General features: G+C 41.4%; 1 non-coding gene across 1 annotated transcript; it reads right to left on the bottom strand.

Moving 5' to 3' along the window:
* Nucleotides 1-5,445: 5,445 nt before the first annotated feature.
* LOC132537345 (small nucleolar RNA SNORA70) lies at nucleotides 5,446-5,579 on the bottom strand. Its single transcript, XR_009548793.1, has one exon. It is a non-coding gene; the product is annotated as a small nucleolar RNA SNORA70 (small nucleolar RNA).
* Nucleotides 5,580-11,278: the final 5,699 nt, after the last annotated feature.

Here is an 11,278-nt window from a genome sequence, read left to right as displayed (position 1 = left end):
CTTGCTTCATTCTTGAGTTTCCCCCCCTGGTGCTCTTTTTCCACCCCCCAGAGAAACCTAGCAACACCATAGCCCCAGGTCAAAGTGTTTCCCGAAATCAGCTACTATGTAGGACTGTGGGAGGAACCACCAGTTTGTGTCTATTTATTTTGGAACATTTTCAACATTAAAAAGAAAAAAAAGCCCTTCTTTGAGTTATTTTAACCCTCTAACACTCCTGCAACCTGGCTGAGATGGGGCTCTGGTGAAAGTGCTTCCTTTACACAATCCTTTTCCCCACCTTGTGTTGGCATCTCCCCATTACTTAAAAGATCCCCAACCTGAAATCAGTAAAATGTATTTATTGTGTCTTCTCTGATTGCATTTTGCAAGAAATCACACAAAATGATTAAAGCCTAAGTGTGGATCAGTGCACATCACTCTGGCATTCATTCTGTGGTTTCATAGTTCAGAATTGGTCTAAATAGGCAGATGAGAATACTCACTATGTGTATGAGTATTCTCACATAGTCAGATGTCTGCAGCTGTGTATCTCAAGTACTACTCAACCGAAATTTAAAGGCAACTAACCAGAGATTGCTTTATTTACTAAAAATACTTCAGTGGTTTTTGGAATGTATGAATGAATCACCTGGGGATATTCATGGTGGTGCTATTCTAGTAGAAAAATAACTGGAGGGAGTCGGGCGGTAGCACAGCGGGTTAAGCGCACGTGGCAGTGCAAAACCTAAGGACCTGTTTAAGGATCCTGGTTCCAGCCCCCGGTTCCCACCTGCAGGGGGTCGCTTCACAAGTGATGAAGCAGGTCTGCAGGTGTCTATCTTTCTTTCCCCCTCTCTGTCTTTCCCTCCTCTCTTAATTTCTCTCTGTCCTATCCAACAACAACAACTACAACAATAAAACAAGGGCAACAAAAGTGAATAAATAAATATTTTAAAAATTAACTGGAGACAACATACATGTCCCATATTAGGGGAAGGATTATAACATGATATAGTCATATAATGAAAATGTACGCAACCATGAAAATTTAGAAACTATGAAATGTTAAGAAACTTTGATTGGAACCTTTCCTCCTATAGCACCCTTACATCCCTTCTCTCTTTTTTCTCCCAATTCAATCCATCACCCCTTCTTACAAAAACATCAGATCTCAGCCTCTCAAGTCCTCTGTCAAATGTCTTTTTTTAACTTTTCTTTTTTATATATTTATTTTATTTCTTTATTCCCTTTTGTTGCCCTTGTTGTTTTATTGTTGTAGTTATTATTGTTGTTGTTAATGATACCATCGTTGTTGGATAGGACAGAGAGAAATAGAGAGGGAGGGGAAGACAGAGAGGGGGAGAGAAAGATAGACACCTGCAGACCTGCTTCACCGCCTGTGAAGCGACTCCCCTGCAGGTGGGGAGCCGGGGGCTCAAACTGGGTCCCTTAGCTGGTCCTTGCACTTCAAGCCATATGCTCTTAATCCGCTGCACTAGCTCCCAACTCCTTTGTCAAATGTCTTATGAATGGCACAATCCTGGACTTGTTTTTGTCTGCTCAGTGGCTGCTTTTATTCCACAGAGAGAAGAGCTGGGCTTTATTTCTGTGGACCTGTGGGTCCCACAGAACAAGTGAGAACTCTGGTCTTATGCAGTAGAGGGAGACACATCTTCAGATACCACTAACCCTCCTGGGTTATCTAGAATGAACCATTTCTCACCACCACTGTAGAATAATTGGTTACTCACAACTACATGAAAATCTACACTCCTATGAGATCCTATGATCTATGATGTCAGTTATACTGGCTGTTTTGTCTTAAGAAACAAGGGAGCATTCATAGCCTTCCCAACCTAAACATCTTGGTTTTGTTTTTTGTTTTGTTCATTACCACCAGGGTTATTGCTGAGTCTCAATGCCTGTATATTTTTCTAACAAAATATTGGTGTTCAGAATGTCTCCAAAAATAAAACAAGTGCAAATCAACAAGGAAAAGGCATTTCTATAGAGGATATCTTAATGTAATGACAAGAATATAAGATATTACATTAGATAAGTGTATTATGAATATTTTCACCATTCTATGGCATGTCCTTTTAAAAATATTTATTTGTGGGACTGGGTGGTGGCACACCTGGTTGAGTGTACATGTTATAGTGCGCAAGGACCCAGGTTTGAGGCCCTGGTCCTCACCTGCAGGGGGAAAGCTTCACAAGTGGTGATGCAGGGCTACAGGTATCACTCTGTCTCTCTCCCTCCCTATTACCCCCTCCCCTCTCGAGTTCTGGCTACGTCTATCAAATAAATAAAAATTCAACAAATATATGTTTATTTGTTTATTTATTTACTTATGGATAGAGACAGAGAAATCAAGGAAAAGAGAGAGACCTGCAGCACTGCTTCACCACTCATGAAGCTTACCCCCTGCAGGTGGGAACCAGGGGCTTGAACCTAGGGCCTTGTGCATTGTAATATGTACACAAGGGGCAGGTGTACCACTGCCCTGACTCTATGGCATGTCCTTTTAATCTTTTGTGTACTCTGATCAACAGGGTTCTTGATCTTAACTAGTCCTAATTTATTACATTTTATTTGTTTGTTTCATGTTTAGTACTTTTGTGTTAAGAAATCTTTAGTGGCTGGGGAGATGGCATAATAGTAGTTGTGCAGACCTTATGCACTACCTGTTGAGTAACTTCCCTAGTCAAAGGTGCCTTTCTTTCTTTTTAGAAGAGAAATATTTAGTTATCTGTTAGTAATGGGGGAGAGACTAGAGTACTACTCTGGCATATGCTGTGCTAGGGGCTAACATCAGGATTTCACTCTTGCAAGTCCAGCTCACTACTGTAGTGCCACCTCCCAACCACTAGGTAAAGATTTTTTTTCTCTCTCTCTTTACCAGAGGAGCACTGATCAGCTTTGGCTTAAGGTGGTGCAGGAGATTGAACTAGGGGGACTTTGGAGTCTCGGGCATGAGAGTCTCTTTGCATAACCATTATGATGCCTACCCCTAAAGATTTTTTAATTAAGACAAAAAACGCTAACAGATAAATATAATGTGCTCTCAACCGGGTGCGCCACTGCCCAGCCCTCATTTTGTCATACATTTTTCCTCTAAATATATTACTTTATTTATTAATTTTAATGAGAGACCTACAGAAAGATACACAGAAACCAGAGTACTGCTCCAGTCTGACTTTTTTATCTTTATTTATTGGATAGAGATAGCCAGAAATCAAGAGGGAAAGGGGAGATAGCGAGACTCAAGTCTGACTTATTTTTTTTCTTATTTTTTTATTTCTTTATTGGGGAATTAATGTTTTACATTCAACAGTAAATGCAATAGTTTGTACATGCATAGCATTCCCCAATTTCCCATATAACAATACAACCCCCACTAGGTCCTCTGTGGACTTATATTCTTCCCACCAACCCACACCCACCCCAGAGTCTTTTACTTTGGTGCGATACACCAATTCCATTTCAGGTTCTACTTGTGTTTTTTTTTTTTTTCTTTCTTTCTGATCTTGTTTTTCAACTTCTGCCTGAGAGTGAGATCCTCCCATATTCATCCTTCTGTTTCTGGCTTATTTCACTTAACATGAATTTTTCAAGGTCCATCCAAGATTGGCTGAAAACGGTGAAGTCACCATTTTTTACAGCTGAGTAGTATTCCATTGTGTATATATACCACAACTTGCTCAGCCACTCATCTGTTGTTGGACACCTGGGTTGCTTCCAGGTTTTGACTATTACAAATTGTGGTTTCTTTTGCTGTGAAGAAGCTTTTTAATTTGATGTAGTCCCATAGGTTTATACTTGCCTTAGTCTTCTTTGTAATTGGATTTGTTTCATTGAAGATGTCTTTGAAGTTTATGCGGAAAAGAGTTCTGCCAATATTTTTTCTAAGTATCTGATAGTTTGTGGTCTAACATCCAAGTCCTTGATCCACTTGGAATTTACTTTTGTATTTGGTGAAATACAGTGGTTCAGTTTCATTCTTCTGCATGTTTCAACCCATTGTTTCCAACACCATTTGTTGAAGAGACTCTGTTTTCCCCATTTAATAGTCTGGGCCCCTTTGTCAAAGATTAGATGTCCATAGGTGTGGGGGTCAAGTCTGACTTATAATGGTTCTGGGAATTGAACCTGGGACCTCAAAGTCTCAGGCATTAAGGTCTCTTTGCATAACCATTATGCTATTTCCCCAACCTTCATAAATAATTTTTTTCTTTTTTCTTTTTTTATTTTTTTTTAAATATTTTATTTATTTATTAATGAGAAAAATAAGGGAGAGAGAGTATTTCACCAAATACAAAAGTAAATTCCAAGTGGATCAAGGACTCATCCCAGACAGCTGTGGAGTCAAATCATCCCCAACAGCAAAAGAAAGACAGAAAATGAAAAAAGTGATCCAGGAGGTGGCTCAACAGGTGGATAAACATTGGATTCTCAACCATGCAGTCCTGAGTTCAATCCCCAGCAGCATATATACCAGAGTGATGTCTGATGTCTGGTTCTCTCTCTCTCAATACCTGTCTTTCTCATGAATAAATAAATAAATTCTTTAAAAAAAAAAAAAAGAAAAAAGAGTGGTCCAGGAGGTGGCGCAGTGGCTAAGGCACTGGATTCTCAAGCATGAGGTCCTGAGTTCAATCCCTGGCAGCACATGTACCAGAGTGATGTCTGGTTCTTTCTCTCTCTCTCCCCTATCTTTCTCATTAATAAATAAATAAATAAAATATTTATATTTAAAAAAAAATAAAGAAATACAGCTGAGAGATGCGCAGGTCAGGTCCACGTGGGCGCCATTTGTTGTTAAAATTTCGGAGGCTCTGGCCGGGCTGGCTTGCTTCACGGCGGGTAACAGAGACGCGGAGACAATGGCTGGGCAGGGAAACAACGATTCACAAACTAAGACAAACTAATCACCAAACAGAACTCGGCTGTCTCTTTGCGGCAGCGCAAGCACTCTCTCTTACTCTCGAACTCAGGAACTTTCCAACTCTGGAACTCTGGAACTCTCGTACTGGGGAACCCCCTGAAACTCTTCCACTGTGGAACTCTCTCTTACTCTGTAACTCTGGAACTCTCGAACTCAGGAACTCAGGAACTCTGTCACTGGGGAACTCAGGAACTCTCGGACTCCGGAACCCTCTCCCGGGGTCCCTTGGGGCGGGGCCAAGCAGGCCCGCGAAATTAACAGGACTCATCCAATTCTCTTGGAGGGGGAGGGCTAGAACAAGCCAATGTAACGCATACGACAAACTTGCCCCTGCGCAGGGCCTCAATCACGTGCTCTTTGTTCTGAAGCTTGGTGCTGATGGACATGATGACCTAGCCAATGTGGACTCTGGCCACCGTGCCCTGGGGCTTCCCAAACGCACCTCGCATCCCTGTCTGGAGCCTAAGGTTAGGGACAGCAGAAGGTCAGGCATAGAATGAACACAGAGCAGGAAGGGTTGTCTCCAGGGTCCCTCAGGGCAACCTATACAAGCAATAGGCTACATACACTACCCAGGAGGCTGCTGTTTGCAGCCACTGCACACGGGGTGCCATGGGGAGGGCAGCATGGTTGGCTTAATTGGCTGCAGTCCTGGAGGCTATTTTTCCCTTTTTGTTGCCCTTGTTGTGCTTGTTGTAGTTGTTATTGTTGTTATAGCTGTTGTTGTTGGGTAGGACAAAGAGAAATTAAGAGAGGAGGGGAAGACAGAGAGGAGGAGGAGAGAAAGATAGACACTTGCAGACCTGCTTCACCACTTGCAAAGCGACCTCCTTGCAGATGGGGAGTGGGGCTTGAACCTGGATGATCACGCTGGTCCTTGCGCTTTGCTCCACATGTGCTTAACCCACTGTGCTACTGCAGGACTCCCTGGTGGCTACTTTTATATTTCCTTCTCCCTTCTCAATTTTGCAGTTCTATCAAATAAATAAATAGAAAAATGGCAGCAGGGAGCAGTAGATTTGAAGTGCCAGCACAGAGAGCCCCAGCGAAAACCTTGGAGGCAAAAAATAATTTAAATTGAAAGAAGGGGGGGGTAAGATCGCATAATGATTATGCAAAGAGAGTCTCATGCCTGAGGCTCCAAAATCCCAGGTTCAGTCCCCCAAACCACCTTATGCCAGATCTGAGCAGTGCTCTGGTTATTTAAAAAAATATATATATATTTATATGGGGCCAGGTGGTGGCGCACCTAGTTGAGTGTGTGTGTTAACAATGCACAAGGACCCAGGTTCAAGTTCCTGGTTCCACCCGCAGGGGAAACTTCACGAGTGGTGAAGCAATGGCTGCATGTGTCTCTCTCACTCTCTATCTTCCCCTTTCCTCTCAACTTCTGACTGTCTATCCAACAAATAAAGGTCATAGGAAAAAAAATTAATAAGAAAGAAAGAGAGCTAGAGAGAGGAACAGGGCTTGGTATGGCACACAGGCATAAATAAATAAATAAATAAATAAATAAATAAATAGAAAGGAAGAGAATTTTCAGAAAAATTGTAAAATGTCAAATGACCTAATGTGAGAAAGATAAAGGAAAGACAAAGCTTGAAAATGAGTGAGATCAATTTCCCAAACCACCATAAGCCAGAGCTGAGCATTGCTCTGGTAAAAAAGAAAGAGAGAGAAAGGAAATGAGTGAGAGATATATAAACTTTGGAGGTAATATATGCTGAAAGTAGATATGAGATTATGAATGGAATGTTATATGGGTGGGAAGAGAAATCACTGAGTTCAAAATTTGAAATGAATTTTAATGTGAAATTGGGGTTTGAAAGATGACCACTGGATTTACATGACCAAATTTGTAAATTACTTAAATAGAATAACATGTATTGGAAATAATATGAAGAATGACTATTAGAACATTTAATGTAAAAGAAGGAATAGTCATAGTTATGCAAATCTCTGGTTTCTTGCATTGATGACTCAAAAGCAGAGCCTCAGCTTTAACACCATTCTTTCTAGATATGTCAAAGGGTGGATGGCTCAACTCAGAACTTGGCTGGCACCCACCAGACAGTGTTCTCAAAATACTTTATGAGGCAGTGTCCTGAGTCCATTTCTCAATGCATTTCCCAACCATGGCCCATGTGGACTTTGCCTTCCTCCCTCGTGATATATCCCCACAGAGTTTGGATATCAGTGTGTACATTTGCCAGTGGCTCAGTGTTTGACAAAAGAGTTGCTGGAACTAAAGCAGTACGTTTGGCAACTAATGTCCATAATTATGCCCCCAGAAAATAGTATGATATTATTCCTGGTCACACAGAGAAATCAGTGTAACCGTACCTGACTAAGTTCCCAAGTGATGCTCTTCTCCACTGAAATAATGAACTCCTTCAACTATAGGGTGTGACCAACTGGTGTGTAAAGGTCTTTTCTGAGACATGGAGAGACAGTAGAAAGCTATCATTTTCATAATCCCAATACATAGCACAACCATTAGTAGAAAATGGTATCTCAATAAATGATCTTGGAAGAATGAGTTGGTGAAGAAAACGAGTTATTATGCATCAGCTCTACTCACCTACATATACACATATGCATGTATTTGTTTTTTAATAATTACTACAGAACCTCAAATGTTGTTGAATCCTGAAGTAGCCAGAATGATTTCTTTTTATTCTAAATTGCTGTGTGAGTTAAATCAATATTACCTACCTTGTTGGTTTATTGCTTCCGTTTTGTCTTTATTGTTGTCAGGGTTAAGAACAAATCCACCACTTCTGACAGCCTTTTTCTCTTTTCTTCTTCTTTCTCCTTCATTTTCATTTCCTTTCCTCTTATTTAATACAACAGAGAAAAAGTTGATAGGGGAAGAGGACATAGAGAAGAGGAGAGACTCCTGCAGCCTTTCTTCACTACTGGTGAAGTTTCCCCCATGCAGCTAGGTGGGAACCAGAGGCTTAAACCCTGGTCTTTATGCATGGTAATGTGTGCATTCAACGAAGTGTGTCATTGTCCCGTCCCTATTTATTTATTTTAATGAGAAAAATATAAAGAGAAAGATAGAGATAGAGACCAGAGCACTGCTCAGCTCTGGCTTATGGTGGTGTGAGGGGATTGAACCTGGGACCTCAGAGTCTCAAGCATGAAAGTCTTACTTTTTATTTTTTTATTAATGAGAAAGACAGGAGGAGAGAGACAGAACCAGACATCACTCTGGTACATGTGCTGCCAGGGATCGAACTTAGGACCTCATGCTTGAGAGTCCAAAGCTTTATCACTGCACCACCTCCCGGACCACAGCATGAAAGTCTTTTGCATAATGGCTATGCTATCTCTTCAGGCCCAGAATATTTCTTTTAGATCCCCAGATTTGTAATCCATACTCTGTTCTGTTGAGACAGTAAGGTATCATTAAATCCACTGTGGACAACAAATTCCATATCCAAGAGAAGTCTGGCTAACTTCTCAAATAACTGAGTGGCAGCACCTCAAGGTTCCCTATCTTCCATACACACAGGCAGGAAGGAAGATGGGCAGAAGGTCTCACTGATACAGGAAGTTTTTTTTAAAAAACAATTTATTTATTTTTTTATGAGAAAGATAGGAGAGAAAGAACTAGACATCACTCTGGCACATGTGCTGCCAGGGTCTGAACGCGGGACCTTTATCCACTGTGCCACCTCCCAGACCACATCTTTTTTTTTTGCTTCCAGGGTTATTTTATTTTGCCTCCAGGGTTATTGCTGGGGCTCAGTGCCTGCACTACGAATCCACCGCTCCTGGGGGTCATCTTTCCCATTTTTTGTTGCCCTTGTTATTGTTATTATTTTTATTGTTGCCATTGCTGTTGTTGCTGGGTATGACAGAGAGAAATCAAGAGAGGGAAGGACAAGAGGGGCAGAGAAAGATAGACACCTACAGACCTGCTTCACTGTCCATGAATCGACACCCCTGCAGGTGGGGAGCTGGGAGCTCCAACCTGGATCCTTACTCCGGTCCTTGCATTTCACACCATGCACGCTTAACCCGCTGCCCCCCAAAAGGAAATGTCCAAACCCTCCTAGTGTAGTTAGGCACCAGGCCAGATTCCTACAAGGTAGCTCCTTTTGTTTCTTGTGGAACACTTTGCAAATGGCATTATCCACACCCAAGAAACTTGTAGGCAGGCAAAAATGCAAGGATTTAGCTTGAGTATTTGCATTCCCCCCTACCATCCACCTTTGCAGCCACACTTCCTTGGTTGTGGTCTGGGTACTTCCCTAGCTTGCTGGTGTCAGTTACAGTTCATTCCCCCTTACACTCAGCCTGATCCCAGGGTATCCTGATACTTGTGACAACCCACACTTAACTTTGTTCCCCACATTTTGAACTACAAGTTCAAGTGGTGGTGCACCAGGGTTTAACGCACATACTACAAAGCAGAGGACTGGTGGAAAGATCCCAGTTCGAGCTCCCCAGCTCCCTACCTGCAGAAGGGTCACCTCACAAGTGGTGAAGCAGGTCTATCTTCCCCTTTTCTCTCAATTTCTTTCTGTCCTATTAAAAAAAACAAAACAAAAACGCAGGAGCAGTGGGTTCTTAGTGCAGGCACCAAACCCTATCGATAACCCTGGAAGCAAAAATAAATAATCTTTTTTCTTCTCTCCATTTTTGTGGGAATACAACGAGCACATTCTCACGGGATTCCTGCTGATCCTTGAGATTTGCACCCAGAGCAAAGGGAAATCTTGAAATGGGCCTTAGCCAAGTAGGAAGCAGGTAATATAATAATGTCTTCCAGGCAAAATATTTGTTGAACTCAATCTTCCTTCTTTAATGGCTGAGATTAAAAAAATAAAAAGTGGGCACACATAGGCAAAAACCCTGATAAATATTGACTTAGACACACAAGATTTCACTTCTTGAATTAAAATAGGTGAACTTTCATGCCTGAGGCTTTGAGGTCCCAGGCTTAGTCCCCAGCACCACCATAAACCAGAGCTGAGCTGTGTGCTGGGAAGTGGGGGCTAAGGAACAGTGAAGTAAAGCAAGCAGACTGAACAGGAATGAGAAGATCTGTGAAGTTCTTTCTAGCTTTTACTTCTGCAATGACCCTGATTTTTTGTTTGTTTTTTTGCTTCCATGGTTAATGCTGGGACTCAGTGCCTGCACCATGAATTCACTGCTCCTGGAGACCTTTTTTCCCATTTCTGTTGCCCTTGCTGTTGTTATTTGTTGTTGGATAGGACAGAGAGAAATCAAGAGATGAGGGGAAAACAGGGGGAGAGAAAGACACCTGCAGACCTGCTTCACCGCTTGTGATGCAACCCCCCTGCAGGTGGAGAGCCAGGGGCTCATACCAGGACCATTATGCCAGTCCTTGTGCTTCACACCAAGTGCATTTAATCAGCTGCACTACCACCTGGCCCCCGACCCTGATCAACTCTAAAGTGTCTGTTAGAGTCATAGCTATTATAATCATGACCAATTAGCAGAAGACTTCCCAGAAGTTGTGTATTGTACTTTACCATATTGTTTAAGTAGAATTTGGCTTTTCATTCACAGATAACTACAAGATACCAGGAAATACAGCCATTAGTCTAGTAATCCAGACGGTAGGACCATTTACAACTAGCCATCATGATCTCTTCAAAGGCAACTCTCCTAGATTTAAAAAGCCTAACAGACTGAGGAGCTAGCATAATGGTGATGTAATAAGCTTTTCATGCCTAAAACACCAAAGGTTCAATCCCCTACTACCACCAGTGCTGAGCAGTGTTCTAGGGAAAAAAAAAGAAGAGGGGAGAGAGAGAACTAAAGATGAAAGGTAATGGATAACCGTACTAATAACATCTACCTTGGGAAATGTACCCTCATGAAATCAGCATTCCCTCAATAAAGTAATACTGAAGTTGAATTAAAATTTTAAAGACTAAAAGAAGACATAGGTGAGTCATGATTGATCACAGATTCTTTTTTTTAACAGATTCTTTTAAAAAAATGTTTTAATATTTGCCTAAAAGAAAATGAAAAAATTTTCCAGCATATTATTTTTTAATAAATGATTTAATAATGATTGGCAAGATTGTGGGATAAGAGGGGTACAATCCCATACAATTCCCACCACCAGAATTCCATATCCCATCCTCTCCTTTGCAAAAGGTCCTTACTCTTCATCCCTCTGGGAGTATTGGCCAAAGATTCTTATGGGGTGCAGAAGGTGGAAGGTCTGGCTTACAGTAAAGATATTTTGAGGACAGAAGGGAACATCGGAATTTAGACTAAATGTTAGATATTGAAAATGTCTAATTATAGGGATGATCATAGAATTCTGATTTCATAGAAGCCTATTCTTACTTTTAGGAG

This window comes from Erinaceus europaeus, chromosome 2 (assembly GCF_950295315.1).
Source record: "Erinaceus europaeus chromosome 2, mEriEur2.1, whole genome shotgun sequence".
NCBI lineage: Eukaryota > Metazoa > Chordata > Mammalia > Eulipotyphla > Erinaceidae > Erinaceus > Erinaceus europaeus.
Note: the sequence above shows the minus strand (reverse complement) of the source record. Positions and strands in the feature narration are given on the sequence as shown.